At 39.3% G+C, this 9,971-nt stretch overlaps 1 pseudogene; it reads right to left on the bottom strand.

Moving 5' to 3' along the window:
* Positions 1-4,744: 4,744 nt before the first annotated feature.
* LOC116257238 (L-type lectin-domain containing receptor kinase IV.2-like) lies at positions 4,745-6,996 on the bottom strand (annotated as a pseudogene).
* Between the last annotated feature and the right edge of the window lie 2,975 nt (positions 6,997-9,971).

Raw genomic sequence — 9,971 nt, 5'->3', positions numbered from 1 at the left:
GATAGAGAAGAGGGTTGGAAATTGCTGAAGTCACAGTGTGTTTGTTTCCGCTGGTCGGGGACAGTGGGTGCCGGGGCTGGAATTTATTTGTGGCAGGTCAATGGAATTACAGTTCTTTTTCAAAATAGTCGCTATCTTTTGTGCATATTTTCATAAATATAATCATAAATAGTAGTTCCAGTTCAAACATGTCATAAAAACTTAATAATCTAAGTTTCACATATCTTTTATATTGACAAATTGATGTCTTTCCTATTTTTAATCTTTATACGAGATTGGCCATGATCACTACATTGTTTAAATTAAATTTATTGGGAAAGAATGCTCTTTTACTGTGGAATAAAAAGATATCTTAATAAATGTACCTCTATAGATGCAGCATGGTATAACAATTTTTTTTCTTTTCCAAAGAAGTAATTAATGATAAAAAAATAAAATAGAGAAATTTCATTGGTTTTTTTTCTTTTTATAAAAATGTTATATTAGCCTAAAAAAGAAAAGTTATTCATAAGCTCATAGCAAGTTACATATATGATTTCCAAGGATAAATAATAAATTACAAACAAGAATATAATTTTACCGCCATTTTTATCTCAACAGAAATAAACTCAAAATTGGTAATTATTTAATGTTATGAAAATTTGAGTTGAAAAAGAAATTAAAGATTAAAAAAAATATTTGAAATGGATTTTGACGAAAAACAGTGGTAGAAAGTCTGTCTGATATTAAACTTTATGCATGCGACACATGTTTGCTGTTTCTTTTAATTTTGAGTACGCTACCTCATGATTTTTCATTTATTATTTTTTGTATCGGTGCAAATTCAAATGCAAGAAAAAATCATAAACGCCAAAGTGGACAGTGCTTCATGTCGATTAGCTAATCCATAATATTATATATATATATATATATATATATATATTTGTCATCTTGATGCTATCAATTTGTGTAGAGTGGGTTTAATTTCATATTGCATGCTTTTGTTGCTTAGTTTACACAATAAGGTCGACGGTTAACTTAAGACAATAAGACTAGCTTTCGATATATGAGAACACTATATGTTTTACGATAACTTATGTGAATGTAGAAACGGTCAGGTACGATAAATTAAAGGAAATAATTTGAGTAATGAAAAGGCGACAAAGACAGTATCTGTTTTCATATTGAATATTTTTGTAAAATATATTAGAGATTTGGCATACACGACAGTCTAAGGATATATGCACGACAGATGGGATTGGATAATTAGTATATGATTTTTTTATAATTTTATTTTGTTCAATATTTAAGGCTAGCTATTGTGGGACCCTTTTTTTTATTAGTTCGGTACCTCAAATTTTCAACTTGATTATGGCACGGAATGAGATGAAAAAGAATTACCAAAAAGAATTACCAAAAAGAATTCAGGAACTTCTACGAAGCAAAGCATTTTCGCTATAGGAAGAACTTCGATCACATATATAAGAAATGAATGTTCCTAGTGTACTTTAGAGAAGAAGAAAATTATAAAAGGACCATCACATAAGAATACAATAGCTTGCTTTTCTTACAAATCCTAAATTAAAGACATATGAAGTTGGAGGGAGTGGGGAGGCAAGACCCTTAATCTCAAATCAACATAACTCAATGACATTAAGTGGCATGTACAGGTGTGTTTATAAACAAATATACACTCAAGAAAAGGAGGTTGAGGCATTTTTCGTATTTTTTTATTAAGAAATGTACATTTTATATTTTTAACTTTTTATAATCATTTTTTGTCTTTCTAAAAGAACATATATTTACTTAGGTAAGGGCATTTTGGTCATTTTGAAAATTCCTGTGAACAATTTTTTTGTATGCAAGGGTGTGCATGTAAACAATTTTGCTCCTCAATACAGCACCCTCCAAGACGCCAAGTGAGGGCATGGTAAATACATGCGACCAAATCCAACTGGATGCATAACCCATCAAATAAAATATTTGTAGGATATTATTGTTACTTTATTTTACAACCAAAATGGTTCTGCAGTTAACTTAAACTGAGTAGAGAGTTTTGCAGAAGGAGAAGGATGAAGAAAAAGATATATAAACTTATTTGAAAAATGTCAAAAGACAAAAATGTTTTTGGAAAATTCACTTAATGTCACACAGCGCTGCACAACAAGTCAAGTCAGCTTCAACTGGTGTTAAGATATAAACTTATTTGAAAAATGTCAAAAGACATATATGAGTCGAGCTTCCGATTTGAGTTGTAAGAATTTGACCCATTTAAACTCGACTGGACTCAACTGCATAATGAATGCTGAAATACAATGAGCGAATAGTTAAATGACTAGCAAATAAATAAGTCAACAAGTCAAAAGAAATGAGACAAACTTAAGCTCTAGCTCAAATCGATAGTCTCATTAAATTCGAGCCTGTTCTATAGAGGCCGAGTTTTCTAAGTTCAGACAAGCTCGTGCTTGACTCAGCTGGGCCACACTTATTATAAATATATACTTTGGAACTATAAATTGTGAGTGCCCATCATCTTCTTGGCACCTTTTTTTTTCTCTCCAAGAGATAATGAAAGGTGGACTTTGAGGATTCATTACCAACCAAAAGTCAGGTCTAGTACCATTTTCCTGATTATTTCTTCTTTCTCCTCTTAAATTAAGAAAAACATCACTGTCTTTGCGTCTCATATAATGAAATATCGCCCTATATATATACATAGTGGTCCATTTATTTAAGATAGATATTTGGTCCAGTTTAGGGAAACTGGAAGTAACGGTTTCCTATAGCCATTCGGTGAAGGCAAATCGTCCGCCAAGCGTCAAGTTGGTTCGGCCGTTGTCAAATTAAATATGCGCTGGTGACAGGCTGACAGCAATAAACTTCTTTGAATATTCTTCATTGAATTGCAGTGACCAAGTCTATCGACTACGTTTTCATTTATTTGATGAGATCGACCTGTCGCAAAACATAGGCAAACTTTACATTCTGAAAATATGGCTTCTTTGTGTTGACGTGTATATAAGTTTGAATAGTTATTTACTTGTTATGAGATTTTATAAAACCGGAGAACTTATTCGTACATCCAATTAATTAATTAGTTCCGGGATTTGGATGAAAAGAAAAACAATGGCCAGTGGCGAGTGGCGTTTTTCGCCATGTCCGTGCCTTGGCTAAGATCTTTTTGGCCACGGCTCTCAATAATTATTATTTGCCAAGGTTATGAATGTGGCCGAAGACGTTATTTTTTTCTATTCCCTTCGCCGGGTCAGCTGGCTGTTGTGGTGACTTATTTCATCGGTTTAATTAATTTGTACCTTAGACACCTTCACGGGCACACCCACAATTTTTTTAAGAGGAGGGCCAAATTAACATTTTTAAATTTTGTCACAAGTAGAAATATCTTTTTTCAAAATTTATATATAGAACAAGTAAAATTTTCTAAAATTTACATATAATTTTTCTAAAAAAAAATTGAGGTAGGGCCAGAGATTGTAGCGGCGATAAATTGCTGGTGCAAATCTGGTGCAATTTATTGCTGGTTTATGTTTTTTTATTTTTTACATTTTTGTAACGAATCACTAGGCTTTGAAAGTAATATTGCATGAGATACTAGAAAATATTAGGAAATACTAGGGAACATATATATAAGATTTGAACTATAGTCTTAATGAACCTTCATTAGGAACGATTTTCAAAAGATACATTTTTGGAAGAAAACCCAACTGTATTTAGTTATTTACTTTTACTTCCTTCTCCCCTCCCTCTCCTTCTCGCTCCCCTCCCTCTCGGCCTCCGTCCACCGCAGCCCCGCAACTCCCCTCCCTCTCCGCCGCGATGGCCGGCCGTCCTGGCGGCATCCGCCGGCGGCCATCCACGAAGTTGGGTGGCCTGCCGGTGAAAAACCACCGCCTACCTGCCGTTCGGTAGGCGAGCAGTGGAGGGCCTGGACGAGACACTCACCGCTCGGGCGGTCGAGCGCGGGTCGTGTCCGGAGCGCAAGTCGGGTCCAGAGCACGGGCCGGGTCCGCCAAACAGGCTGGGCCGGGCCTGATTTCTGTGGACCAGGCCCGGTACCCGGCCCGGGTTTCAGGCCCGACGGGCCGACCCGGGCCGGGTTTTAGAGGGCCGGGCCGGCCCGACCCGGCCCAAGGGGGCACATGGGGCCTGTGTCAAAATTGTCATATATACAAATTTTAAAAATTGATATTTTGGTGAGTGTCAAAATTTAAAACTTTAGTCCAACTTCTATTCAACCTCTCTCATGAAAATTTTTTAACCCTCAAAATCTACCAAAAAGGAAGGAGGGTTTTATATGTGAGTTAAATAAATGGCGATCTTACCACCGGATTTGACACTACTCAACCCATGGCTTAACTAAGGGGAAAAACACTTGCTTATAGAATAACTGTATAAAGAATAACTATATAAGTAGAAACAAATTAAAAAAAAGCGGGGGTGGAGGACGGTGGATGCAAGAAAGTATAAACAAATAAAGAGCATCTTAACGAGTAGAACGTAAAATATATAATTGTTAGTGGAAATTAAGTTCATATTGAGAATAATATAATTTTTAAAACATATAAAATGCAACGAGAAGAAGTAACGTTAAAACAATGGGGGAAATGAGAAGCCGTGATCATTTCTTCACTATTTAAGCGGTGGACTAGGTCAAGGTGGTGAACTCCTGATCGAGTTTAGAGAATTAAAAATAATATTATGTAAAGTGCTGTAATTCGATTATGTATACACATTGTGGTAGGCGATACCTATACGTGGACTGGGAAATGGTATAGGGTGACCAGATTATTAAAAAACAACTAAAAACAAGAGTTCTCACAACCAAACCGGTCATGTGGAACCTCAAGCAGAGTGTCCTATTCAGAACTACAGAATGCTTCACAACTTGATCAATGGCTTCAACTGATGTCACTGCAATGAGATGCTGGAGTTGTCTGCATAATTTATGAGCCTGAGTTTCCTGAGGTTGATGATATAGATACCTTCCCCGACGAAGGATTGTGCAGCATCAGTTGGTCCATGCTGGCATCTTCTTGAATAATCAGATCCTTGTACCTTAGATATTCTTGTAAGGAGGCCTCACCATTAAGAAACTGAGTCAATTGCCCCATGGTTGGCCTTGATTCCGGTGCTGACTGTGAACAGAGCACGCCCAGCTTCAGAATAAGTTCTGCTTCATCCACCACGTAGTTATTCCCCAGCCTCTTGTCCATCGCGTCCAGTATTCGCCCACCCTTCCACAGCGAACGGACTAACTCCACCAGAACAACCTCCTCAGGGGGCCTCTCTCGTTCAATGGGCCTCCTTCCACAGGCCACCTCCAGGAGAAGGACGCCATAAGAGTAGACATCGGACCTCGTCGTGGACTTGCTGGTGCGGGACAGCTCCGGCGCCATGTAACCGAAACTCCCGACTATGTGGGTAGTCTTGGGATTGGTCCCATGATCATAGAGTCTGGCGAGTCCAAAATCACCCAACCTGCCGTTGAGATCACCATCCAACAACACATTACTTGCTTTTAACATCTCTGTGCACGACGACTTGCTCCCACTCTTCGTGAAGATACAGCAGGCCGGAAGCAATTCCCTTTACAATATTGAATCTCTGCTCCCAACCGAGGCTGCTCCGTTTCATCTCAAAAAGATGGCTATCCAGACTCTCGTTTGGCATGAATTCATAGACGAGAAGCAGCTCTTCACCTCTTCTACACCAACCCTGCAATTGGACCAGGATTCTGTGCCTCATCCTCCCCAAGCTGGATACTTCTGCGACAAACTCCCTTATCCCCTGCTTTGAATCATGTGATACTCTCTTGACTGCAACCTCCATTCTGCTTCTGGGCAGCACACCTTTGTAGACAACGCCAAAACCTCCTCTCCCCAACTCCTGCTTGAAACCGTTGGTTCCCCTGTAGAGTTCCCTGTACGGGAACCTATGTGGGTAGTCCATCTCCCATCCTTCTATCTTCTCAGACGTCAGCTTCCTCTTCCTTTTGATCCAATAAGAAATGATAACAGTGATGATGAGCAACAACAGAGCCCCTAATGCTACAAAAACGGACAAGAATAACTTAAACGACTTCCACAGAGGAGTACGATCACGAGGAATAGAGGGAAGGCTTGAGAGGAGGAGTACGATCACGAGGAATAGAGGGAAGGCTTGAGAGGTCCAGTTCTGGTGCTTTTCCGTCCATCGCGAAGCTCCATGCCAAGATATAGTGCTTGCTTGCTAGAGCTAGCGTACCAGAAGAGAAGCCAACATACATGTGTTCGTTCAAAACAGGAGATAGATCGATGGGATATGATATGAGGGAACGGTTAGGTTTGAGTGGGTGTGACAATGGAGCTATGGCGGCATTCAGCTGCTTCTCGTTGCCATCGTACTCAATCCATGCTTGAATGCGCGTCCGGCTGTCCAGAATCACATTTTCTTTCCTGCCAAGCTCCGTATAGTAAGCAGCAGGTGCAGAGGCATAGGATATCACACTGTTAACGTCGACGCCCACATGGTTTGCATCTTTATCCTTCAAAGTTGCTTGTTGAACTGTGTCGAATTCAACTGCAAATGTATGATTGCTTTGGTTTCCGTTGTTCCCCTGGTTGAAGAGGCCGAGATAGCGGTCTCCCATGGCTCCGGAGAAGTTGGTGGAGGGCGCCACGATGAAGGCGAAGCCATGGCCACCTGACTCCTGGAGCTCCGATACAATTTCGAACACGAAACGAGTACTGAACGATTGATTTGTCTTAGCATTCTCAGAGTTTTTGAATTGCAGAGTGGTTGGGTAAAATGCGTGGCCGTTTTTTCCTGGATCATCCCTCGTAAGCTGACAGTCAGTTAGGCGAAGGGCCCCGGTTTTGATAACAGTTGCAGAGCCAGATAGACTCAGATCTGATGGGCGGAAGCGATTGAAACGAAAGGTGCTATTCGTGGAAGTTGCAGGTGAGCTGCAGATATGAGCTAGAAGATGAAGGAAGAAGAGGAGAAACCTTGAGTTCTGAAGTGCCATGATACAGAAGATAGATGAAGATCACATAAATATTCACAAGGGATTCGTCCTCACCATTTGGTGTATGGAGCTCTCTTTATGTATGGATAGGAAGGGACCAAGGACGAATGGCTGGAATTTATAATTCTTGCTGGCTATGAGAATCTCAATTTTGGATTTTAAATGAACCAACAAAAGGGTTACCTTGAAAAGGAATAAAAACTAAAAAGAAGATCAAATAAAATATTTATTTGCTCTCATTTCAAGGACATGCAGATGCAGTGAAATGGAAAAATTACTGTGGAACATTTAACAATAGCATAATTTTTAAATCTTGCATGTACCAAGATACACACCATTAATATCTTTTCACTTTCCTTGAATATTTCCACAAGAGGCTAATTAACAATGTGGTTTTCAAATGATTTTGGATCATTTATTTAAGAAATGATTATACTAGTCTTTTTTTTTTATAATCTTCTTACCAATTAGCTCAGAATTACCAATTCGGATTGTATAAGATATTATATGAATTGGGAAGGAACACGCCCATATTTTTTGTGAAGATGTAAAAAGGATTAGGAAAAGTACCGTCGAAACGAAGGTTAATTTCCGGTACCGGTTCGGTCAATGCAGATAGATCGTACGCCGAGCATCAAGTTGGTGGGCCGTTCTTAAATTAATTATGGCCGTGGTGAGGAAGCTGGTGGTGACAGCAATTAACGCCCTTTGAATTATTCTTGTTATTGGAGTTGTTTTCCTCATTAAATTGCAGGTCCTTTTTGTCATCACCTTCCGTCGACTTCAAGCCTATGGTCAGTCATTCCATAAGTTCTAGCTATTGCAAAGTGTCGGAAAACTCATGTTCTGAAATGGTCTGTTCATTTGGATATATGATAAGAATATTTCGATGAATGATTAATTTTTTTGTCACAAGTTTTAAAGCTATTGAAAAATTTTTAACTTGCACACCCGTCCAAGTATAGTCCTATATATATATAATGTCGGGGACTCGGGGGCAACAAAGGGGATGTCAATATATTGGATATGAATCGAGTTTCCAACCAAACCACCTCTATTGAACAATTTCGGTGCATGCATGCTACCATGCTCTTCTCCATCCTAACCAGCAGCAACACCATGCAAACAAGTCCGAGAAATGCAACACATTAGCAAATCATATGTTCTTCATTAATAGGGATACCAATGGATCAGATTTGAATTAGATATATTGGTATCTATTTTTTTTTTAAATATTCATATACTAGCTCAGATTCAAAGTCCAATTTGAATACGAATGATGACAAGTCATATCCAAATAAAAAATCCAACTTCACAATATGAATCTATATAGTTTTTTAACTCATTTAATTCGTTAACTCATTTTACAACTCCGAGCTTGACTCGTTTGACATTCCAAATATAAATTTAAACTCAAACTTAACTTGTTTATAAACAAATTGACGTCAAGCCGAGTTGTTTCAAGGCACTTGAAGTTGAATCCAAGTTGTCTTGACTTGTGCAGCGTTAACTACCCCTGTACAATAATGTAAGCCTGCATTTCTTTCTTTCCACAAGTTTTAGACTCTTAAGATACATAGACCTACGTTTCTTCACCAAAAGTATGTGTAACTTCCGCTTCCATCCTTTCTTTCCTTTCTTTCAAGAAGAACATGTTGGTACGAACATTAATATTGAGCATCCGACCCACCAATCACCCGATTAAGGGTGGGCAGTGGGCCGGGTACATGATGGATAGTTAGGTATCGGTCCCATGATGAGTAGGTCTTTCGTAGGTTATTTGACACATGAGCCGGCCAGACGCAAAAAAAAAAAAAACACTAGGCGGAGCTGGCCCTGCAATTTAAAAAAACCACAAAGTCCGGTATTGATGGTCCGAGTTGGCCTGATAGCTAAGGGGACCGGCTTGGGCCACCAGCAAGAGCTTCGGGTCAGCCCTAGGCCAACCTGTTCCGGCCTGATGCTGAGCCCTACACCGGGTTCTGCCAACCTACATTTTCAGGAACACAGCAACACATGGTCAACTATTTCTTCAATCTTCATCCCTAGCCGTTCGCCAGTAATACCCCACACCTCTGGATTCTATCAATAGTTGGGAGCTTCTTTTAGAACATGTATATAAAAAATGGGTCTCTCTTCCTGATATGATTGTAAATGTCTTTACGTTTCAGTGGAGATGCCTCCTGTCCATTCCACAAAAGCTTCAGCTGTTGGGTCGGGTCCAGCCTCAAGTGAGGACCCGACCCGGGTGGAAAGAAAAAGGGGAGGGCACCTGACGGTGCCCTAACCCCATCACTCTCACGTCCCTCTCTCTCTCTCTCTCTCTCTCTCTCGTTTTTTACTCTTTTGAAGAAAGAAAAGAGGGCTCTTCCCTCGTGGCTCAAGTGTAGAGAGAGAGAGAGAAGGAGAAGGAGAAGAAGAAGCACGGTTATGGGTTTGGGCAGTTGTGTGGGTTCAAGTGTAGAGAGAGAAAATGAAGAAAACAAGGAAAAGAAAAGAAGAACATACGGTGATTTCTTTTCTTGTTGTTTTCTTGTGCATTCACTCTTAAGAATGATTTATGCTATTTTCTGCAAGAAGAACAACGTAGTTGTATTGCCTCTTTGAAGAATAAATATATATATCTCTTGTCCGTAGTTTTTTACCCAATTATTTGAGGTTTTTTCACGTAAATTGGTGTCTCTTATTTTTTGAATTTTGAGCATATATTTTGATATATATTGCTGCAACATTGGTATTGGAAACTCGATCTTATGCTCACAGCCCTGTGATTCTGATTTTCAGCAGTTTTGTGTTGGTTTAGACTCTTTTATTGTTGTTGAAACATTCTTTTTAGGGAATACGACTATAACAAAGTGGTATCAGAGCTAGGTTAGCGCGAAGTTGGTTGTGCATTCTTATTGAAGGATGAAGTCGACCCCCACTAGGATGGTCTCTCTAAATGGGAATAATTGGACCATATGAAAAG

The sequence above is a fragment of the Nymphaea colorata genome, chromosome 7 (assembly GCF_008831285.2).
Source record: "Nymphaea colorata isolate Beijing-Zhang1983 chromosome 7, ASM883128v2, whole genome shotgun sequence".
NCBI lineage: Eukaryota > Viridiplantae > Streptophyta > Magnoliopsida > Nymphaeales > Nymphaeaceae > Nymphaea > Nymphaea colorata.
This window is presented reverse-complemented; position numbering and strand designations above follow the sequence as displayed.